General features: G+C 48.9%; 1 protein-coding gene across 1 annotated transcript in view; it reads left to right on the top strand.

Moving 5' to 3' along the window:
• Positions 1–23,334, top strand: part of PSAP (prosaposin) — a 367,269-nt gene that overhangs the window by 3,935 nt on the left and 340,000 nt on the right. The window lies entirely within an intron of this gene.

Genomic DNA, 23,334 nt, shown 5'->3' with positions numbered 1-23,334 from the left:
AGAGGATCATTCATTCCTCCCACCAGGCTGGGTTGGGGACACCTAAAACACCCTTTGTTTTGCTTGCTTGTTTGTTTCTTTCAATCCTTTCTTTCCTTTTCTTTCTTTCACTTTCTTTCTTTCACCAAAGATGCTTCTGATCAAACACTTTTGTTTTTCTTTTCTTCTTTTTTCTCTCTTTTTTTTGACAGAAAAAAAATATTTCAGGAAAATGTGGAACATTCACCTAAGAAAAATAGTTTTCTTTTTTAAAGTTGATATTCATAAGCAAAGAATCCAGAGCCAGTTTAGAAAGGGCAGTTTTTTTAGGAATCATTCATTCATTCAACAAATACCATCACAGCCCAGTGCCCAACAGTGTTCCAGGTATCTTTTTTGTTCACTGTCTCCCAAATGGGAAGGGCTGCATTAATGTGCACTGGGTAATTCTGTTTCTTTGCAAAAGAAATCTATTAGTGTTTTTGTCTCCTGTTTTTAAAAAGTGATGTGAAAAGGAAGGCATTTCTAGCCCTCAAAGTGTTTCCTAGAGTAGGAGGGAGTGGGTTCCAGGAAAACAACCTCCTGCATGGAGGCCTGGGGGGCCTTCAGTTGCTTCCCTTGTGACACCCCCTATCACTGCAATGGAGGGGAACAAGGCCTATATCACTGTCTGCCAGGAGAACTCTTGGACCTAGAAGAGGGGGTTCTTAACCCATAGCCCCTCTGGAGCAACAGGATGAAAGGGATTGGTCCATCCTTTCAAGGTAGAATCCTTTCCACCTGGCTGGAGCTGGAGAGACTATGCAACCAGCTTAACACACCCTGCACCAAACACCACTCCTCACCTCTGCAATGGGGCCTTCCTAGGGAGGGGGCAGCTCTGATCCAGGCCCCTTCCAGCCTTCAGAAAACTCACAAACCCTACATTTGGTATCCTCCCCTTCCTTTCCCACTCCCCTCAGGCCAAGGCTGGCTGCAGGTTGGGCTTGCCCGGACATGCTGCCACCAGCAGCCTTGGAGATTCAACTTGGTCATCCTTTCCTTTATGAGGCCTTCCCCAGCGCCCCCATCCCTCCATCCCTTAGGTGCCCTCCTCAGGGCATCCTTCCACCCTGTGCCTGTCTCTGTTATTAATAATTGTTTCCACTTTATAGTCTTTTCTTCTAGACAGCTGCTTGACTGTGGTGTTCAATTCATCTTGACTTCCAGCAGCCAGCACTGTGCCAGGTGTACAGCAGAGGCTCAGTGAATGTTCTTTGGATGAACAAATGAATGAGTGGTTAAATGGATAGCTCCGTGAGGCAAGAACATGGCTTTTCCCAGAATGGCACAGACCTACATCTGGACTCTCAGGGTCTGGCTCCGCCTATGGGTTGGCCCTTCAGAGGACCTTGGCACAGTCTTTCTGTCCTCTTTCTGACAAGTGCTGCCAAGAACCTTGGACAGATTTGACCATTTCTTCTCCTCTTCCTCAGCTGAGGTGTGGGAGCAGGGCTTTTGAGACAACTCAGTTCTGGCTGGAATATGTAGTCCGTGATCCTAGGAAGCTGGGGAGAAAGGTGACCCAATGCAGAGGGCTGATTTGTTATAGGGAAGCTTTTTAAATAGTCAGTACTTTCCCTTCAAAACTTAAACATGTTTTTTAATTGAGATGAAATTCATATATAAAATTAACCATGTCAAAGTGAACAATTCAGTGGAGTTTAGTACTTTCTCAGTGTTTTGCAACCACCACCTCTATCTAGTTCCAAAACATCTTTATAACCTAAAGGAGACCCTGCACCCATCAAGCAGTCACTCCCCTCAAAATGCTCTTTTTTTTTTTTTTTTTTTTTTTGAGAAAGAGTCTCACTCTGTTGCCTGGGGTTAAAGTGCCCTGGAGTCAGCCTAGCTCACAGCAACCTCAAACTCCTGGGCTCAAGCGATCCTTCTGCCTCAGCCTCCCAAGTAGCTGGGACTACAGACACGTGCCACCATGCCCGGCTAATTTTTTCTATATATATATTTAGTTGGCCAATTAATTTTTTTCTATTAGAGATGGGGTCTCCTCTTACTTAGGTTGGTTCCTAACTCCTGACTCCTGTGATCCTCCCGCCTTGGCCTCCCAGAGTGCTAGGATTACAGACGTGAGCCACCGCACCCAGCCTCAAAATGCTTTTGAAATGTATGTTCCCTTGGTGGCAGTAGGGCTGCCTTTTGCACTGCTCCAGAGGGTGCCATTTCCATTAGAGTCTATGCATTTCCATGTGTCTTCTGGGAAGGAGCTCTCCAGGGAGCACTCATCATATAGACACAATGTGCAACGTGGAATCTGCATCAGGCAACCCTGGTAAGTACACTGGCTGACCTCCAAGCAGGGGTGGGCTAGTGTCACATTTCAGGTGACCCAGGCTTCTGGAGTTGGTGAGCAGGCCCCATGTCCCGGTCTCTGTGGCCAGCGCCCAGACTATTTAGAAACCCTGCCCCTTCCTGAGCTGTGCTCTATTCCCGTGGGACCCGCGGAAGCCTGCAATTTAAAGTCAATGAGCACTCACTCCCGGCCACCTGCCCCTCCCTGTTCAGGCGGTTCCTGTCCTCTGCACCGGTTCCCAGGGCCTCGGTCTGGCAAGCCGCCCCAGTCGGGTTTGGGAAGTTAAACCAGATCTTGGGGTGGGGGTGTGATTCTGAGAACCCCAGAATTCAGGATGGGAACCCCTGAAGGCCAGCCAGCTTGCTTACACTGCTCTGCTTGGGGCGCCTCCGCAGCCCTTTGGAAACGTCTCATTGTGGGTAGTGGAAGTGACAGGGGCAGCGTGGGTCAGGGCTGCTGGGAGAGGGTGGAGTGATAGGAGGTGGAGAAGAAGCCAGCAAAAGCGTTCCCAGGACTTCTGTGGCTTTTTTACTTGAAAAACAACAAACAGCTTGGTCAAAATAGCAAGATTATAAAGGCACCTGGCTTACTGGGAGGGTTGTGAAACACTGAAACGCAGGCCCTCAAGGAGGATTTGGATTGTCCTACTGAAGTGAGAGTAAAAACTCAGTAGGGAGCCTTTTTGCAAATGAAGCTGCTTTTTGAAACGGAAATACTGAAAATACAATGTATTGAGCAGCCTTTCAAAGTATCTTTTAAAATCTGTTATCTGCCAGCCCCCTGAGGAACAAATATAGTGCCATTCTACAGATGAAGACATTGAGGCCCAAAGTGAGAGTCCAGTAATCCTTCCATCAACCGGTTGCTTTCAAGTCTTGTTAATAATTAGGATCATCTGAGGAGCTTGTAAAAAATAGAGATTCTCATCTTTCCAGCCCCCATTCCTATTGGGTAGGTCTGGGTGGGGTATTTTTGTACCAAAATTCTCCAGGCGATTCTGCTGCCTTTAGTTGGGATGGCTGCTGACCTCCTAGAAAGAGAGGGCCTGGGTGGGTGAGGGGCGGGTGAGGGCTTCCAGCTGCAGAGACAAGGCTCGCACGTGATGATGGCCAGCTCACAGCCAGCCAGTTCTGCTGGGGTCCTGGCTTTCACAAGAAGTCATTTCCTCTGGGGACAGGGCAAGGCAGTGAGAACCCCACAAAGGGCTGGTTTGTTTGATAAACCACCATGCCAAGGGACAGGGGTCTTGAGAAGTGGGAAGGTGGCCTCAGGATTCTGGGTGGCCTTTGTTTGCCCCAGCAGCGGCCAAAAGACGCAGCCAGGCTAGCCTACCAGACTGCACCAGCCCATGCATCTCCTCATGCATCTCACTTCCCACCAAGCCAGAGTGGTCCTAGGGAGCCAGCCAGGCTTGGAATTTTGTCCCTCTGACACCAGGACACTGTTTCTTTTCTCCCTACCCTATTCCACTGGCTCTCAGGAAGGAATCCCATCCCATCTGCTCCAGCTTTTTTTCCAGCTAACTAAGATCCCTTTCCCTCCTGGGTTCTGAACCCTTACCAGGAAAGAAAACAATTAAGGTGGGGGGAGGGCTAGGCAATCTCCCCTCTCTAGTTAGTACCCAAAGCCTAGGCTAAATGGCTCCTGATTTCCAGAGCTAGCACAGTCCTGTGGAGTGAGGAAACAGCAGGCAACAGACCTGAGTTCCAGGCTTTTTGGCTACTAAGGATGAGTAGGGATCTGGGCTGTGGCCCAGAAGCAGCCCTCAGGAAGCATAACATGCCTGTAAAACCCAGTATTTTTATTGCAAATAATGCAGTTTTGCATTCTATTATATATTTTATCTGTATTAACTTTAGTAGCAAACTTTTAAATTATTTACTAGTTAAATTACTTAATTTCTCCCTGCAAAAAAAGAAAAAAAATACTTTTAATAAAAGGAAAGATACATTGTGTTTATCCTGTAGCTTCATGTAGTGTTGGGTTTTGCTTACCCAGGTTTTGAAAAGCCAGAACTAGAGAATCTCAAAAGCCCCTTGACCCTCCATGGGGATCACAGCAAAGGAAAAAGATGTGACAGGTTATATGGAACTGCTTTTCCCATCCCAGGCCTGGCCTATAGAGGCCAGAGAGGTTGAAAGAAGTTGAAAGGGGTATTCCAGCCATTTCAGTGTTTTTGACTTTTGAGGGTTTCCAACTGCTATATATCAAAGGGGGAGGCAGGGTTGGGGTGGGCTTTGTTTATCAACCTAGGGACTGTGTGGCAGGGGATATCAAGGATGGCCAGGGGCTGCCACAGTGGGGGCAGGCAGAACCCAGGCCCACCTCCTGCCTGGGCAGCAGATGAGCTTATTATGGTTTTGCCTTTTGTTTTTGTTTTCAGGTGGGAAAAGAGACCAGGAGGGCCTATCCAGCCTCTGAATATCCCAAGGGGCCGGGGTGAGTAGGGCTAGATTAGGGTGCTCAGCAGAGAGAAAAGTCATCTCTTTCACTGTCAGGATTCTTCTGTCAGCAGAAAGAACTTTAGAATCTTTGAATGCTAGGGCAAGCAGGCCTTGGGAGAACTTCTTCCAGCCCCCACCTCCCCACTTTATGGACTAGGCCTGAGCTGCAGGGTAGGAAGCACATGATCTCCCTCTTTCCCTGCAGTTAGGCCTCACTCAAATCTCCGGAACTTTCTTTTCCCTGGCTTGGATCTCCTTCCTCACCCCTCTGCCAAGCCTCTAACCTCACTCATTTTTATCTCCAGTGGCCTTGGAAGCCAAAGGCTTGGGAAACTCAGGTCTATGCAAAAGGCATCTCTGCATCTCTGCATCCTGGGCTTTTGTCTGGAATTCCTTGGCTGGCAGGTGATGGGAGCCACCAGCCCCACCTAGCAATTTTGCCACCTCCTCACAAAGAATCTTTGACCCTTGTGGAGCTCTTCATGATTTTAAAAACACTTCCATATCCTTTAAGATTTTCATAGTTTTGTCAATAAAAATCACAAGTAATATTTGTGTAGAGTATGTAGGCAGGACAGGGCTCATCAGTGTCTCTGTACAGGTGAGAAAACTGAAGTTCAGATAGGTGCAGTGACTTGCCTAAGGTCGCACAGCCGGTCAGCAGGCTGGAGCCATTACTCTAAGGTTCATTTCCTTGATCCCAAGCCACTGACACTCTTAGTTGTAAGCCAAAGGGGACAGGAAAGGCTGGAAAGCGGGGTTGTTACTGGGGGGCGGGGCCGGTAGAGTGTGGAACAGGTGGAGTGAACCCCTGCAGTCACTATGGAGTTGTTGACACAAAGGACTTTCTCTAGGTTGGCCCTTGTTTTATCTGATCAGGTTCTTCCTCCCCCTGCAGAATTCGGCAGGGCGCAGCAGTGCTGACTCGAATGGCAAGGCAGATAGACACACTAGGGGTTTCCCTTTAGCTAGTCACTCTCAGTCCCAGAAGTGACAGTGATTCTGTCACCACATCCTCCTTCCCAGTAACCGCTCTCCCCCAAACTTTGGTGTCCCCTAGGTCCTGGAAGGCCAGTCTGGGAAATAATATGAAAAGAGGGGCCCTCCCCCATCCCAGTTGTCCCGTTTGTATTTAAAAGACAAACACAAAAATTTGTAGATTCTGCTCTGGGAACTGGTGCACACAAGAGCTTAAGTGACTTTGCTGTGGTCTGCAGTGGCCAGTCTGGGGCTGGCAGGAATGGGGGAAGGGAAGACCCTCTGCTCCCTCTCCCCTCCCCCCAGAGCCGAGGTGCGCCCTCAAGGGATCCCAGCGGCCGAAGTGACAGATGCTGAGCAGCTGACTGGAGGGGGGCGTCCAGTCCCCGACCCCCTACTGGGGGGAAGCAGGGACGTGACTCGGAGAACGTGCTCTGAGGGACAGGAGGGGGATGGAGGGGCAGTGGGGTGGGGGCGGGGCGGGCCCTGGCCCCGCCCACGCGCGGGAGGGAGGAGGCTCCTCCCACCACCCCGGAGGAAGGCGGCCTGCCGCAGGGATGCTGAGCTCAGCGCTTCGGCGGCCCGGGCTGCTGGGCAGGGGCGGGGCGGCGGGGTCGGTGCCTTTTTGGCTGGGGCCCAAGAGGGGAGCGGGGGAATGAGGGAGAGGCCGAGGAGGCGCGCACAACCCTGAAGCTGTAACTTTCCTCCGACCGGGTTGTGTTAACAAAGCGGTCTCTGTCGGGGTGGGGGAGGCTTCCTGGTGCACACGAGACGGAAGGGGGGTGAGAGGAGAATGTCTGTGAGTCACCACCCTCAACCCCGTCTTAGCCCCAAGAACCCACGTCAGAGAGGCCAGGCCTCTGTGCCCTCTGACCCCAGGATTTATTTGGTGCAGGGGCTGCAGGGAGCAGGGCCTGCCCCTGCAGGGCTGTAGTCCAGAGCTGCCCAGGCTACCTCCAGCTAGTGCAGGCGCAGGCGGGACTTTTATTGAAGGCAACCTTGAAAAGAGCAGGGAATATCAGCCTGGGAGGGGAAGCAAAAAAAAACCTTTGTACCCACCTGGCACAAATGGCTACCCAGGCCAAGTGGGTGGGTGGCTATTTTTGAGCTGACCTACATACCCATTTGCCTCTTTATCTTTTTATTATCACACATGGTTATTATGGGAGCTTTTCTTTAGCACTTACTGCAGCTGCTGCGTTTGTTACAGGCTGCACAATAAGATGTGTCACTTCCCTGGCCGGGAAGTTTCAGGAGTGTCTGGCCCTGGGAAGAAGGGCATGGGTAGGCCTGCAGAAGCTTCCCCAAGCTCTGCCCCCATGGAACAGGATCCCAACCCCGAAGCACCAGGTCAGCCCTGCAGGCAGAGAGTGACATTCAGATTTGACAACAGTGTTTCTCGGGTTTTCTAGGTAGGCCTAAAGCCACTAAAGCCCCTCAGCCTCTGGGCCTTGGGGCTTGCCAAAGTTGCTTGCCAAGGTTGACTCCATGGCCTCCCAGACCCACACTATGGCTTTTCTTTACAGATGGAGCAAGTGAGGCACGGAGATGAGTTGTGGGCAGAACTAGTTTGGGGTTTGCCTCTGATATTGTAGAAGCAACTCTGTTTTCTTAAGTCGGAAACAAGGAGACTCTGGAACTTTTTGTTTGTTTTACCTTCATGCAGCCTCACTAGGGCCTCCCTCTCTAAACCTTTTAATAGCTCCCCATTGCCTTTGCAGTGAGCCTGGTTCCCCACCTCAGCCTAGCAAACCCCCAGGGCAGGCCCTTGCCTATCTCTAGATTCATCTCCCTCCCACATCCCAGGAGGGGAAAATCACATATGGTTCTAATTATCTCTGAAACGCTCTTAAATTTTCCGTAAAGTACAGTATGCATGGCTTTGTGTATACAACTTTGCACAGTAATATGTATGTAGATGTGCGTAATATATACAGCCACATAAGGTGGATCATAAAGAGAACATCAACAAGTATAAGCATATAATTTACAGTATTTTTAATCACACTAAAGAGAGACAGACACATAGACCTGGAAGTGAGACTGGCAGAGGGAGCAGTAGACTTCTTTCTTCTCTCATTGGGTGCCCCCTCTGGGGCATAAAATTCTTGGCCCCAGAGAAGAATGGGGGCTGCCTGCACTCCTTAACCTGCTCTTTCTCACTTGGATTTTTCTTTCAATGCTGGTATAATTGACTTTGCCCAGGTTCCCTTTACCCTGTGGGATGCCATGCCGCTGTGGTCTCAAGTGGTTTCCCTTCCAGCTTGCCCCTGCCTTCGCACCAATTACTCTTCCCTGATGCCCTTTCCACCTTATAGCTGCAGCTCACACTCCCAGTTTATCTCAAGTTCAGGGGCCTTCAGGAAGCCTTCTTTGAACAGACCTGGCGAGCACCATGTTCCCCTGCTGGGGAGTGCAGGGCAGGGAGTCCAGCCCAGGCCTGCTTGCCTTTGAAGCCAGTGCTCAGTGGAGCTGTGGATGAGTTGCTCTCTTTTCTCTCAATAGCTTACATAGAAACGGTCCAGTCCTGGGTCTGATGCCCCAACAGACTGTAAACTCCTTCAAAGGTATTTTATTTTATTTATGATTTATTTATTTGAGACGGGGTCTTGCTTTGTCTCCTAGGCTGGAGGGCAGTGGCATGATCATAGCTCACTCCTTGGTTCAAGTCATCCTCCTGCCTCAGCCTCCTGAGTAGTTGAGACTATAGGTGTGTGCCACAAGACCCAGCTAATTTTATTATTTATTTGTTTATTTTTTGCAGAGACAGGGTATCACTATGTTGCTCAGGCTGGTCTTGAACTCCTGGCGTCAAGCGATCCTCCTGTCTCAGTCTCCCAAAGTGCTGGGATTACAGGTATGAGCCACTGCACCTGGCCAGTCATGTATTTTAAATCTGAACACCCATCACCACCACTGTTTCCATAGCTCCCCCACGACACAAGCACACACACCCCTGTCCCTGTGTTAGATATGTACAGCATATGCTCAACAAGAATTTGACCCAGCATTGAATGGAACTAGAGCCCACATGTGACACTAGGTCAACGTGGAATCAGCGAGAAATCTCCCGAGCTCTCCCTGGCAGTGGGGAACGCTGCTTCCTCTGAACTCTAATACCATTTATTATTGTCACAGAAAGCTAAAACTGAAAGGGGGGTTCCCCTCCTTGTATATTTTAGGAGACTTAAAGGGGAAGTGCCCAGAGCAGCCCAGTATGGGAACCTGATCCCATGGTCTCCTAGTGTCTCTTCATTGCACTTTGTTATCTCTTCAGAGAGGCCTTCCCCACATACCCCATCCCCATTTCTCCTCTGTTGTTTCCTTTCAAAGCACCCCTTCCCTTTGTCATCAGAAATGCACGCATCTGTGCGGTGTCCCATGGCAGACTTTCCTACTCACCTGCCAGCTCCAGGAGGCCAGTTGTATCTTTCATTCTGGATCTCCCAGAGCCCTGCACAAAGCCCAGCTCACAGAGCTCCCACTTACTATGTAGGAAAAGAAAGAAAGACTGACTATACATGTGGCCTGAGAACCTCAGGACATTTCCCTAGGGCATTGCTGAGACTGGCTCAAAAACAGCTGAGTTGACAGGCCTGCAGAGAGCTCCTTGCAGAGCTCCAAGGCAACATGCTGCCTTGAGCAGCTTAAGGTATGGGGGTGATAAGACCTCTAGTGAATGACCCTAACAAGAGGAAGATGTTTAAGCTGGGAAGGACAAATCCTATTGCCAGTGGAATCTAACTGGTGTGGAGGGCAGATTGGAGGTTTGAGACCTGAGGCAGAGAACCAATTAGGAGTGACTGCAAACACAGAAAACCACCTAAGTGTCCCTGGTAGGAAAACGGTTAAATAAATTACAGTACATTCAAATAATGGGAAGTTATGTGGGTGTTAAAAAGAGGGAGGTTCAAGTTGAGTGATGCGTGAAATTTTAAATAAAATTAAAAAAAAAGAGGGAGGTGGATTTTGGAATTATGTCCAAGATATACTGTTAGGTGACAAGAACAAGTTGCAGAGCAATTTGTACACTATATTCCTGTTCTAGAGGACAAAAACAAAAAAAAGAGGACACTCTTCTGCAGATATAGATACTTAAACATGCCAAGAAAACATCTAGAAAGATACTGGAGAAGCTGATCGGAGAGGTTATTTCCAAGGGAAGGAGAGGCTTTTGCTTCTGCATTTTACACTTTCTGCACTGTTGGATTTTTCCATTTATTTATTTCTTTTTCTCTTTTTTGTCTTTTTCACTGCACTAAGCAAGTAACTGTTGGATTTTCACCATAAGCACATGTTACTTTCACAAGAATCTTTTTGTTTTTGTTTTCTGCTATCACAGGATTGAGGGTGATGGGTAGAATGGGGGGATGGGACTGCAGCAGCAGAGACCCAGCAGCAGTACCACAGAGAGACAGGGACGTGGACAGATTGACAGGACCTGGAAATACGGAGGAGGCTGCAGACGGTGGCACCTAGAGAGGAGGAACATGGGAAGCACAGTGCAGTGGGGGGGCGCACGGTGGCGGGGGTTGGGGGAGGCTCATTCAAGGTGACTGACCTCCATAGTGCCAGTGACCCTAGGCAGGGGACAACAAGCCCAAGGCCAGGAAACCCTGAATTTTGGGAACGGGAACACGAGAAAGGAAAGGAAGAAGGTCGACCTTTAGGACCCTACGGATTCCTTGGCCGTCAGCACGATCCTTCGGGTACAGACCGTTCTAGCTGCAGCAGGGAAACAAACAGACCTAGGAGGGGCCAAATCCGAAGCCCAGCTGGAGGAGGTCTGCCCGAAGGTGGCGTGCCCGAAGCGCTCCTCCTCCTGCTTGCTCTCGTGGGCTGCCCGCTGGCAAGCCAGCCTAACGTGCAGGTCCAGGGTGAAAGGCCAGGGCTTCTGGCCCCTTCCGGAGGCTAAGCCCCTTCCCAGGCTGGAGCAGAGGAAGCCAGAACAATGCTGTTCTTGGAGAGATGGGGGAGAGCCAGCTGGGTGGGGGCAGGAGAAGGTTCCTGGCTGAGATAAGCCAGTGAAAGCCTGCAGAAGGTCAAAGATAGAGAAATGCTCTGTGATTTCTAAGACGGCCGCTCATTTATCTCAAAGACACTTGCTCTGAGTCCAGTGGTGATGCTGCCCCTACGCAGAGCAGATAAGAGCCCTCGGAAGGACCCTGCCTGGAGTCTCGTCTCCAGGCTCTCTCTGCAAAAGGCCCTGCGTGCCATGAGCTGCTGAGGCCTTTTCCCTGGTGTGTGTTTAGTCTGTACCAGAACCTTCTATAGGAGGTATTTTTTTTTTTTTTTTTTTTACAAAGCAAGGAACAGGCCAGGGAGGATGGTGCCTTGCCCGTGGCCAGATGGTTAGGAAGTGTTAAAACTGGGATTTGAACCTGGGTGTGCCTGTGTCCCACTTATAATTTGGTTGCTTGGAGCTCAGAACACATTTTCCCATCGAAATAATACTGTAAGTGTTGGTTTGGCTGCCATAATAGCCTAGCTCGCCCAGGGTATAGCTGAAATTAATTCTATGTTTCAGTGAGGTTGTGGATGAATCAGGCTTCTGTGGCTAGCCTGGAAACCCATAGGAGAGGGAAAATGTATCTGAGGGTGTGCCCAGCTGGGAACTCTTGCCCTTCCTATAGCTGCCTGGCGCAGGACAAACAGGGAATATGGCAGCTCTGGGAACACTTGTTCATTCCCAGAGCTCTGCCAGCAAGTCCTGGTGAGTTCTAGTTGTTTACAGGGCTGGGGCAGAATATCTGGCAGGTTTGGAGTGTAAGACAGTGCTACCTGAGGTATATGTTCGGACTCTGAAAATCTTAGTCCTTTGTCTGTCCTCCTACCTCTCAACTCCGTACAGTTGTCTTAGATCTTCTTCCCCTAGGATGGAGTGCTAATGGCATGAGCCAGAGTTCATTTTCACCACTGAACCTGACATCTCCCTGGGGAGTGGGTGGGTGACAATGATTGCACAGGGTTAGGAGTGATGGTGATCAGAGCAGCTGCTGAGAGAAGCCAGGATCTATCACAGCTTTTATAGGGACTTCAGGGAGAACATTCACTCATTCATTCAACAAACATTCATGCAACAAACAAATGCTGGGCACTGTGCTTGTTCCTTTCGTGGTGCTTCTGTTGCTCAAAGAATCCTGGGCAGCAATGACTGTGGGTCTCAGACCCAGAATGTTAGCACTGCAAGGAATCTTTTTACAGATGGAAACTGAAGTCATTCATTAATTCAAAAAGGCCTGCATGTCAGGTGTTGTGCTGAGGATCCATAGAGCATGAAAACTGATGTCCAGAGAGAGGTGGGAAGTGACTTACCCAGTATCTTAGTCCAGGGTCAGGGTGCCTGGACCAGTTCCTGCCCTCCCAGCCACACCCAGGGCCTTCTGCCTGCATGTGTCCCAGCCATCCTTTAGGACTCCTCCTCCTTGCTAGGACTGAGGGCTGGGGTCTGGAGAAAGGCCACAAAGAGGCAGTAGATTCCTTTCTTATTGGCAGTAACAATGCCCAGGGTTCTCTCCTGGAATGAGAGTTAGGAGAGCTTCCTGTTGTCTGGAATTCGGAAGATGTAGGAGACTTCTCTCAGTTCTTTCAATGAGCCACCTGCTCTCTAAATTCCAGGTCTTCACAAATATTGTTAGCTCTGCCTGAATCGCTTTTCCCAGGCTCCTTCATCTGGGTAATTTCTACTTCCTCTTTGGACCTCAGCTTAAAGATCTCTTCAAGGAGATATCCCTGGGCCTCAACATTAGGTCTCTCTGCTCTGTGCTTACCTGGACATCCCCTGAGAGAATCATGAGCCCTTGGGATTGTCCTACTTATTAGATGTCTGTCTTTCCACTGGAAAATTCTCTAGGAGGGGCACAGACCATGGCTGCCTTTCCTTTGTTTGTATTTTTGTTTTTGGCAATTGTGTGTTCATTGTCCCAGTCAGTGCTTAGTACACAGTAGGTGCGCGGTGTGCAGTGGAGTGATTACAAGCCATAGCTGGAGGAAAGGCCTTCTAGTGAGTGTCTTTCATTCAGTTCATTCAACAACTATCAGTCAAGGACCCTGCACACACAAGGCAAAGGGTTTGGTTGGACAGGATACAAAGATGACTTGGGGGTAAAGGCTTACAGTCTAGGAGAGGAATGGATAGTCCAAAACTCAGTTTCAAAATTGCAAAAATCTCTTCTAACCAGAGAGCCTGCATTCCTTCCCAAGTCCCCTCTCCCCCTCTGCGTGTTCACTGATTCTTGGCTGCTTAGGCTGGACCCAGCCTCTGAGTTCAGGGACCCTAACAGAACAGTCTGGGGCCTGGGGTGGCTGCTGCACAGGGGCTCATGGTGGCAGAGGAGCAGCCTGGGGGAGCCCGTGCAGAGGGCAGACTCCCCCGGCTCAGAGCAAGGTGGGGGCTGTAACTCAGGCTTCTCTGGGCAGCTCTGAGCCACCTATTCTCAAATTCACCTGGACAGAAACTTTGAAGGCAAAGGCTCACATCCATTTTAAGTGTTCAAAATAATGCTTCACAGTCAGCTATCCTGCAGTGACGGGAGACCTTTAAGAAATACTGATGTTGGTTGTTCAGTTTTCCTGAACATCAGGTTTTGTCACCTGAAGTTATTCATGAGGGCCATGAAATGCTGTGTGTGACAGCACCCAGCACGTCAAAGATGCTTTTGGGTCAGCATCTAAGTGGTAAATCACACTCTGGTGGCTGCGGGCCTCACCCAGAAGGGAGGACACAAAGCAGCAGGCCTCGTAGGGTTATGCTGCGGCTTCACACAGGTGCAGGCAGTGAGGGCTGAGGGAAGGGCAGCACTAGGACCCAGGGGCCGAGTGTGGAGCCGGCTGAGCCGGGTAAGTTCACAGCCAGAACACTATGTTCTCAGTGTACCCACAGGAAACCCTGAAGAAGAGAACTGCACATGGCCTCTGCTGGGTGTGTTCTGGTCTCAGCCTTTTATTCTTTTTCCTAACCTCAGTCCCCACTTTCACATCCTGTAACCTGCACTGCTGCCCGACCCCACCCCGCTGGGCTGGTCCCAGGCCCCAGGAGAGCAATCAATGCAGGAAGCCCGAGGCCTTGCCCAGTTTCACCATTTTCAAATAAGACCCGTTCGCCTCTAACCTTGGTTTCCTGAATCGACCCTTTGTGGCGGAAACTTTTCACGGTGCAGAAAGCAGACCAGGGACAAAGCTGTGTTTCTAGCCGTGGTCAGGGTCTTGGCCCAGACGCAAGGGAAACAGCTGATGCCTCTGTACCACCTCCTCCCTTCCTCCCTGGAGGCCAGACCCCACCTGGGATCAGGCGAGGGCCTCTACTGCTGCTGCATAAATCAGAAGGAACTTGGAGCTGCCTGGTGTATCAGTGCCAAGTTTGGAGCAGAACATCCTATGATGTGGTTCCTAGTTTTTATTTCCACGAATGCTATAATATGTTGTCCTACCCAGCTATTTTTATTGAATGAAAAATTTTTTAAAAAAGCAAACCTCTGCAAAACCAGCAGCCCTCTGTTAGAGGAAGGACAAGGTGAACTTTTCACTTCCTTCCCTACAGCCTATCAACTCAGTCTGTGGTTTGGTGTCACCCACACTCCTGGGCTATATTCAATCTCAATTTTTGTCTCCTTGTTTTTGAAGACCACAAGGCTCTTTTTTTATTATTCTTTATTTTTTAGAGTTGGGGTGTTGTCACTGCGTTGCCCAGGCTGGCCTGGAACTCCTGGGCTCAAGGGATCTGCCTACCTCAGCCTCCCAAGTGGCTGGGATTACACAAGGCTCTTAAACCTATGTTGCTCTTGCAAGTTGCATGAGGCTTTCAAAAATGCCTTCTTAGCAAGTTTTCACAACAGATTGCAAAATGGAGATCTACCAGCTTCTGGCCAGCCCTAGGCAAAGGTAGGTCCAGAAAGAGTGAACAAGGGGGAGAGCCCAGAGAAGCCCAGCTCAGTCCTAGCCAGATTCTGGCTGACTGCGCTGTTGGGGGCAGCAAGGAGCAGAACTCTGCATGACAGATGGCATTTCTGCCACCTCCATGAGGGGCCTGGCCATTGAAAAGAAGACCCAGTGCCTATATTAAACTCCATTAATAGGGCTCCTTCCACTCTGGCATTTCAGAGCCTCTTTCCAGATATCGGTTGGTCAGACACTTTTTGTTGTCCTCACTCTACACCTATAAAGAGATTCACCTGGGTGCCTCCCAAACTGGCTCAAGCTCAGGATTCCCTTCCTGGGGAAGGGGCTTCCAAAAGCAGGCACTGCCGCTACTCCTGAGAAGTCTGCTGAGGGCTCAGGACCCCAAAAGACCTGTGTTCTAGTCTTAGTTTTGCCAGCTCGATATGTCACTTTCCCACTTGAGGCTTCAGTACCCTCATTTTTTAAAGGAGAGGATTGGGTAAGACATCACTATTATGGGTTGAATTGTGTCCCCTCCAAATCCCTAGGTTGAAGTCCTAACCCCAGTATCTCAGAATGTGACCTTGTTGGGAACAGGTCTTAAGAGAGGTAATGAAGTTGAAATGAGATCAGTAGAGCAGGCCCTATGCCAGTAAGACTGATGTCTTTATAAAAAGGGGAATTTTGGACAGAGACACGCACAGAGGGAAGAGTATGTAAAGGGCCTTTGGGAGAAGATGGCCATCTACACTTCAGGGAGAGAGACCTGAAACAGATCTTTTCCTTCACAGCCCTCAGAAGGAACCATCCTTGCTGACACCTTGATCTAGGACTTCCAGCCTCCAGAACTGTGAGACAACACACTTCTGTCGTTTAAGCCACCCAGTCTGTAGGACTTTGCCATAGCAGCCCTAGCAAACTAATATGGTGGCTAAGGACCCTGCAGCTCCGAGGCTGTGAGATTCTTTTTGCCATCCCTGCCATACCTCGGCGGCTTCCTCCCATCCCACATGGCCTTTCCGGGAGTAAATAACATCGTGTGTGGGGAGTGCTTGGCACAAAGCCCCACATAACTCCTCACTCGCTATGTGTTAACCACAATGAATGTTCTTGGGGTTCCCAGTGCCTGGGTACTACTTGTACCCACCCCGAGACCCTGTGTGCCAAATTGAGAGGTGCAGGTTCCAACTTGCGATCACTCCCGCCGTTACTGAAGACTTGACCTTTCCGCCCCCCTCAGCAGCTTCTAAAACTAAGAGCATTCAGTTGGCACCTTCCTGGAGCCTAACTCTTTCTAATGGAAAGCTCGTTTTTGGCTATAGGGCCAGCAGGACTAGAAAAAGCGATTGCAGCAATGCAGAATGAGAGATTGTCTATCTGTCCTTGGGCAAGAAATTCCTCTTTGCAGTCGGAGATTGTGCCCTGTCACAAGCTGCAGACCTCTGGGGCTAAGCCTTCCTTTTCCTATTTGCCTAACGAGGACACTCTGTGGCTGGCAGGGTACTGGATAAGGCTTAACCACAGGTGGTGTCAGGCCTCGTGCTTTCAGACAGCAAGTGCTGCCTTCCTCCTTGATCCTTCATCCCCCTCTTCCAGCTGCTTTTCTAGCTCTTGGGATGAACACCTCTTGTGTTGACAAATGGCATGGGGATGGTGTCCTCCTTCCTTCCTGCTCCTGAGTCCATAGGTCTCTGGAGGCCACAGTGTCTTGTACTCCGGCTGCAATGTCAGACTGGCTGGGACAGGCTGATTTTCTTTTTCATTATCAGGAGTGTATTTTTTTTTTTCTAGGAGACAGGGTATTGCTCTGTTGCATAGGCTAGAGTGCAGTGGCATCATCTTAGCTCACTGCAACCTCAAGTTCCTGGGCTCAGGTGATCCTCCTGCCTCAGCCTCCCAAGTAGCTGGGACTATAAGTGTGCATGACCATGCCTGGCTACTTTTTAAATTTTTTGTAGAGACAGGGTCTCACTATATGGTTTATCCTAGTCTTGAACTCCTGGACTCAAGCCATCCTCCTATCTTAGCCTCCCAAAGTGCTTGGATTACAGGTGTGAGCCACCATGCTGGCCAAGAGTGATTTCAAAAAGCATTCTCTATCCTTGAGCATGGAAGCACAATCACAGAACAAGCCTATCTGGGGAATGACACGGGTCTGGGATGGCCAAGTCCTAGATTGTTCTCCAAGTCGGCGTGTGTTTATTTTGAGAGCTAAGTTGCTCTGACTTTGTAGAATATTCCAGATTGACTCTATTTTGGAGACTGCAGAAAGTTAAGTGGGGAGAGTGTGACTTGAACAGCTCCCCCAAACATGACCTTTTGGTTTGCCAAACAAATGAAACGACCCTGTTTGTATGGTTTATCTTCAAATATATGCCTGGATGTTTCTGAGAACAAAGAGGGAGGGAGAGGGCGTGAGAGTTTACTCCAGGCTTTCAGGGCCCAGGAAAAAAGGAGGAGAAACCATTTGAGGGAAAAACATCTCTCAAAGATATTCACAGACTTTAAATTTGATCACTTCGTGCTGCCTCTTATCCTGGCTTTTGGCTCAGAGCCCAGAAGGAGGCTCCTTCAGTACTTCTTTGTGAGCTTAGGACATATGCCTTTCCCTAAAAGTAAATAAATAACAATCTGTGAGTGCTGTTGCTAGTCAGAGCAAAAACACTGCTCACCACCTAGTGGTCTGCAAAGATCACATTCAGTGTGTCGTAGTCCGTACCTGCCTAAGGGTCCAACCCTGCAGGGCGCAAAGGAGCCTGCTTTCCAAGTTATTTATTGTGAAAGGCAGGATTCTTGGCCTCTGTCTTAGGCGTCCTTGGCTGTTTAGAAAAATGCTCTCTGGCTGGAAAGTGGAGCATGGTGAACAGGGCTCAGAACAATCTGGTTCTTGCTGCCTTCTCCTGAGACTTCTTACCACTCCCCTGTTTACGCTCCACGCTCCAGCCACACCAAACGGCCTGCAGTTCCTGCCTTGGTGTGAGCTGCTCCCCGTGCTGGGAACGCTGCTTTGACGCCTGCCAACGCCGACGCACCAGTCATGCTCAGGCACAGGCTCACCTTCTCTAGGAAATGTCCTTGTCATCTCTTCGTCATTCCCCTCTTGGCTTCCACAGCAGCCTGTGCAGACCAGGGCCGTGGACTTAGCGCACCGTTTATATTCCTCATGTCTGTCTACTTATCTGCTCTTTCTCCTGGTCCAAGTCCTCCCAAAGCTGACGATGTAAGAGTGACATGTGGTCGACCCCCTTGCCCTACTGGACCCCAGGGATGAGGCCAGGGAGTCTGTATTTATATTCAGCTTGATTCTGAGGCACGGCCAGGCTTGGGAACTATTGCCCTATCATTTTGTTTGTTTCCCTACATATTGCCTGTGCCATAATAGGCCCTGAATAAATGACCCTGCTAGTTTCTCTCTGGCAACCCCTTCTTGTTTTCACTTCCTTCCCGCTCTATCCTAGACCGACAATTTGCTTACCCCCTTGCCCTTACCATGCAAAACCTTAACTACCACTGTTCATTTTTTCCATTCCTACTGCCAGGCTGTTGGGAGCTCCTGGTGTACTTTCCCAAAGATTGGTGCTGCTGCAAATTCATGGGCTGTCACTGCACAGGCCCCTAAAAGGGCTTGGCAATCCTTCTGACCCTGGGACACAGGCAGTGGGCCAACCTGCCTCCTCCTTCACGGAGAAAATAGAGGCCATCAGCTGGGAACCTCCCTCAACTTCCTGCCACCGCACCTACACGCTTACCCATCCTTTCCCCTCCCTCACGCCAGCTGGGCTCTGGACCTCATCTCCTCCCTCTTCCTCAGCCCCAATCAGCCCCTTTCTCTTTGTCCTCTCCCATCGTAAAAGAAAAAACACAAACCCTTGACTTGCTCTCCCCTCAGTCCCTCATTTTTGCCTCTCTTCCTGAGGAACTTCTTGAAATTGTTGCCTGGATGTGGCCCCACTTCCCCCTTCCACTCGCCCTCCCACCGCAGCGGCCGGCCTTGCCCTCCGCTACACCGCGGAGACAGCTGCTCTTGAGACAGGCTCACCAGCGCTCTCCTTGGTGAGGTCCCAGGCCTTCACCCAACTGCTTGGCTGCAGCACACATGGCTGCTTGCAGCCTCCTCCTCAAAATGTCCTTTCCTCATGGCTTCCCTAACACCACATCCTAGTTTTCCTGCTGTCTCTCTGGTGACTTCCTCCCAGTTGCTTTCCTGGTAACCTCTTCTGCCAGTCCCTTACATGTCAGCATTCCTGGAGGGTCCCTCCTTGCTGCAATTCTCTTCTCACTCCAGGAGCTCCCTCCCTGGGTGCTTCTGTCTATCTCCACCTTTGGCTTAATAAGCATCTCTAGGCTGGTGAGTCCCAGGTCTAACTCCAGCTCAGCCCACTCTCCTGGCCTATGAATGCATAGAGCCTATTGGACGTCTCTGTGAGCCTGCTCCTCTCTGTACCCCCCGCCCCTCAGCTCCTGACACAAGAAACCTGGGTGTACTGCCTGAGTTATCCAAGTCCCACCAGTCACCAAGTCCTACATATGACACTTCCTGAGTGACTCTCAAACCAAATCCATCCTCCTGTCTCCACATCTTTAATTCTGGCTGCAGTATCTCTCACCTGGATTTCCACAGCAGCTCTAAAGGAATCTGGGTCTTACTACCACCACTTCCCCACCATTCCCTCCAACTAAATTTTCTGAAGCATAATCATGTCTTTTCATTCTCCTACCTCAAGCCCTTTAAGGGGGTCCCCATTGTCCTCTGGTCGAAGTTCAAATTCCTTAGTGAAGCCTACCAGGTCCTGCTCTCTGTCCCATTCTTGCCCTTATACTCTGTGAGTCAATCAAAACAGACCACTCGCAGCCTTACAAAAGCATGGTGCTCTTTCCCACCCTGGGCCCATGTATGATTTCATTCTCTCCACCTAGAAAGTCCTTCCTTCCCGCCGCACCTACTTTTTCTTCAGGTCTCAGCCTAAACACCATCCTTCCAGGATGCCTTCCTTTGACCTCTTGCCCATCTGGATTAGCTGCCTCTTCGATGGGATTTTACAGTACCTCATGCTTTTCCCTACCACAGAAGTTTTTACACTTAAATTTACCTTTTTGTTTCTCTTAATATTTAATTGTAAACTTCTTGGGGTTGTTTTGTTTTACAGCATATCCTCAGCATCTAGCAGATGCTAGACACACAGTAAGTGTTCACTGAGTGTCTGCTGAAAGAGTGTCTACTCAAACATTTGCAAAGGAACATTTCCTCTATTTTGGTAGTAATAAATTGTGTGTCGTTTCATTACCTGCTCTAAACAGCTTATGTTATAAAAATGAAACAGGCTGATTTAGCAGAACAACTCCTCCTAGGGAAACTTGAAAGGCTGGAGAAGGTAAAGTATCTGAGAGGTGGAGACTAGCATGTGGACGCTGACACATGGCACTACCACCAGGCCCGTGTGTAGGAGGTGGCGAGGAGGCCAGGCAGCCACCAGCTTCGTTTGCCTTGGCTCGCCACACGGATGGGATCACTTGAGACCTGGCTGCTTTGGAACAGTTTCCATTTGCTCCACAATTTCCACCTGTCAGTGTGTCATTATAGAAGGAGCTCTGGGCTGAGATCTAGGTTAGTCTTGGCTCTGCCCACTAGCTGAATTACTCCAGCCATTATTCCACTATGGATTTTGCACTGGAAGTAGCTAGTACAGTTTCTACAATATGGCAAACACATAAATTTATGCATTATTCACGTAACAAAGACCTATTTTACACCTACTACGTGTCAGATAATGTTCTAGGTATTGAGGATACAGACAAGGTCCTGACTTCCTGTCTGTAACCAAGGGGTGAACTAGATGATCCGTAAGGTCTCTTCCAGCTCTATAATTCTGAGCCTTTTTTTACACAGGTACAAAGTTATGCACAGAAGGCTAGTGGCAAAGCATCAGGCTTCAGCTTCCCTCCCTATTCTCCTCCCTTGGTGCCATCGTCATTCCAAACTCAGTTCTTGGAAAACAGGAAAAGATCTGGTATCATTTACGTTCTGTCTGTAACCCAAGATTTAACTCTTCTAAGTATCTGTTATTTAATACTTTTATCTTTTTTTGCAGAATTGAAAGCTTTATCTTGGTTGGGACTTCAGGCAATTACAAGGAAGCCTGGCAAGATGTTTTAGGCAAAGTTAGGTGCTTTGGCAAAAGGACAGGGAGAGACAGAGTGGCCTTCTCTAAGTGTAGTATCTCTAAGTTTTGCCTGAAAGTGTACTAGGTGCTTGGGTAGGGTCCTTCTCTTCCTTCTGGTTGGTGTCCTCCTGGTCCTATCTCCTTCCCTCTACAGATGTAACCTTAAGGTCCAAAGTTCCTACCACTTCACTATCTGGTACGCTGATGCTGATTGGGAACAAGAGATTCAAGGTTTCCCCACCATGTGGGGGGAAGGGAAGCTACAGGCTGTAAGTAAACGGGCAGAGCAAAGAGCAGTGCTCAGGTCAGGAACCTGATTTGGAAAGCCAGGCCATCATCATTCCAGCTGAGTGTCAGGTATGGGCTGGCACTAAGGAATAACACTTTTTATCATTGTCTTGAAAACCCTGGACTTTAATGCTGATCCTGGACAATTAAATGTGAAGTCAAAAGGGAAATTTTTGACTACATAAAAGCAAAACCAGTTATTTAAATTTACTGTTTGTCTCATTACCATACAGTGTTATGTGGAATTATGTCAGATTGACACAAATAATTCTTTATTAATAGTAAACTCTGCCTTCAGATTTGTAGTGTATGATGAAATACATGGCACAGAGACAAAGATCTGAAAGACCCACCTCCTTTTTTGTTTTGTTTTGTTTTGAGACAGAGTCTCGCTTTGTTGCCCAGGCTACAGTGAGTGCCGTGGCATCAGCCTAGCTCACAGCAACCTCAAACTCCTGGGCTCAAGCAATCCTGCTGCCTCAGCCTCCCGAGTAGCTGGGTCTACAGGCATGCACCACCATGCCCGGCTAATATTTTCTATATATATTAGTTGGCCAATTCATTTCTTTCTACTTATAGTAGAGATGGGGTCTTGCTCTTGCTCAAGCTGGTTTTGAACTCCTGACCTTGAGCAATCTGCCCGCCTCAGCCTCCCAGAGTGCTAGGATTACAGGCGTGAGCCACTGCGCCCGGCCCCACCTCCTTTGCTTAATAATTACAATGTTGGTATCTTACCTTCTCTGTGCCCATTTCCTCAACTGTAAGATACTTGCCCCACTTATCTACAGGGTTGATGTGAGAATCAAGAGACAACATATGAAAATGCTTTGGAAACTGTGGTGTTTTATGCACAGAAGGCACCATTACTACTGAGTTTCTTAGTATGGCTGGCTGTGCAGCCCTGGTCATTGGCTGCCATTTGCCCACCTCCTTGCCCACTTGGGTGTCCCCACAATAGCTTTCCTCAAGCTTCTAATGACATTTTCCCCACACTGAATTCTAGAGGATATGTAGAAACCAAAATATAGCTAATTCTTGTCTGTTCCTGAAGCAGCTGTTCCTTTACTGTGCTTGAGATCCCTTTTCCCTGAGCCCTGGAAGATGGAGGGTAGTGGCAAGGTTTATTTTCTCCAGGTAGTTAATTCATTTTACCATTAAATAAAACAAGTTTTAGGATTTTTCCCTTGTATAAGGCACTGGCTTGGGTTCAGCAGGATCGGGCATGGTGCATCTAAAAGAATCTGCTGTGGAGTCTGGCTGACTTGAGTTCAAGTCCAGATTTGGCCGTTGATGTAGAGCTGTGTAGCCATGGCAAGTGACTGAGCTTCAAGTTCTTTTCTATATTAGGTGGTATTACCTATTTTGCAGTGTTATTCAAAGGATTATAATTCATGCCTGTGAGTGACTGGCATGTAGTAAGTGCATAAGAGATGACACATGAGCAATAAGGCCCATTTTGGAGCCCAAAAGATGGCAAAAGGAATTGTGGAAGACGAGACATAAAGACCAACAGAAAGGTACAGAGAGGGAGGTACTGTCTTCAAAAAATAGTGAGCATCTTGTTTTTATCAGGACTCAAGCAGCAGCTGAACGATCGATGGGAATTCTTCAGAAAGCATGTATATCTGTTCAACTCTGAAATCTCTTCAATTTCTTTTTTTTTTTGAGACAGTCTTGCTCTGTCACCCAGGCTAGAGTGCTGTGACGTCAGCCTAGCTCACAGCAACCTCAAACTCCTGGGCTCAAGCAATCCTCCTGCCTCAGCCTCCCAGGGAGCTGGGACTACAGGCACGCACCACCACACCCAGCTAATTTTTTCTATTATTTTTGTAGAGACAGGGTCTCTACTCTCGCTCTGGCTAGTCTCAAACTCCTGAGCTCAAGCAAGTTCCGAGTAGCTGGGACTACAGGCATGCACCACCATGCCCAGCTAATTTTTTCTCTATATATTAGTTGGCCAATTAATTTTTTTCTACTTATAATAGAGACGGGGTCTCGCTCTTGCTCAAGCTGGTTTTGAACTCCTGACCTTGAGCAATCCGCCCGCCTCAGCCTCCCAGAGTGCTAGGATTACGGGCGTGAGCCACTGTGCCTGGCCTGATCTCTTCAATTTCTAAGGCCATATTAAAAAATGTCTGATTCTGCTGAGAGAGAGCAAAAAAATGTCCAATTTAGAGAAAAAATTTTATAAGTTCAAATACCCAAGGGTAAAGATGAGGTAATACAGTGCCTATGCTGCACAGTTATACAAATGAAA

This window comes from Microcebus murinus, chromosome 14 (assembly GCF_040939455.1).
Source record: "Microcebus murinus isolate Inina chromosome 14, M.murinus_Inina_mat1.0, whole genome shotgun sequence".
Lineage (NCBI taxonomy): Eukaryota > Metazoa > Chordata > Mammalia > Primates > Cheirogaleidae > Microcebus > Microcebus murinus.
This window is presented reverse-complemented; position numbering and strand designations above follow the sequence as displayed.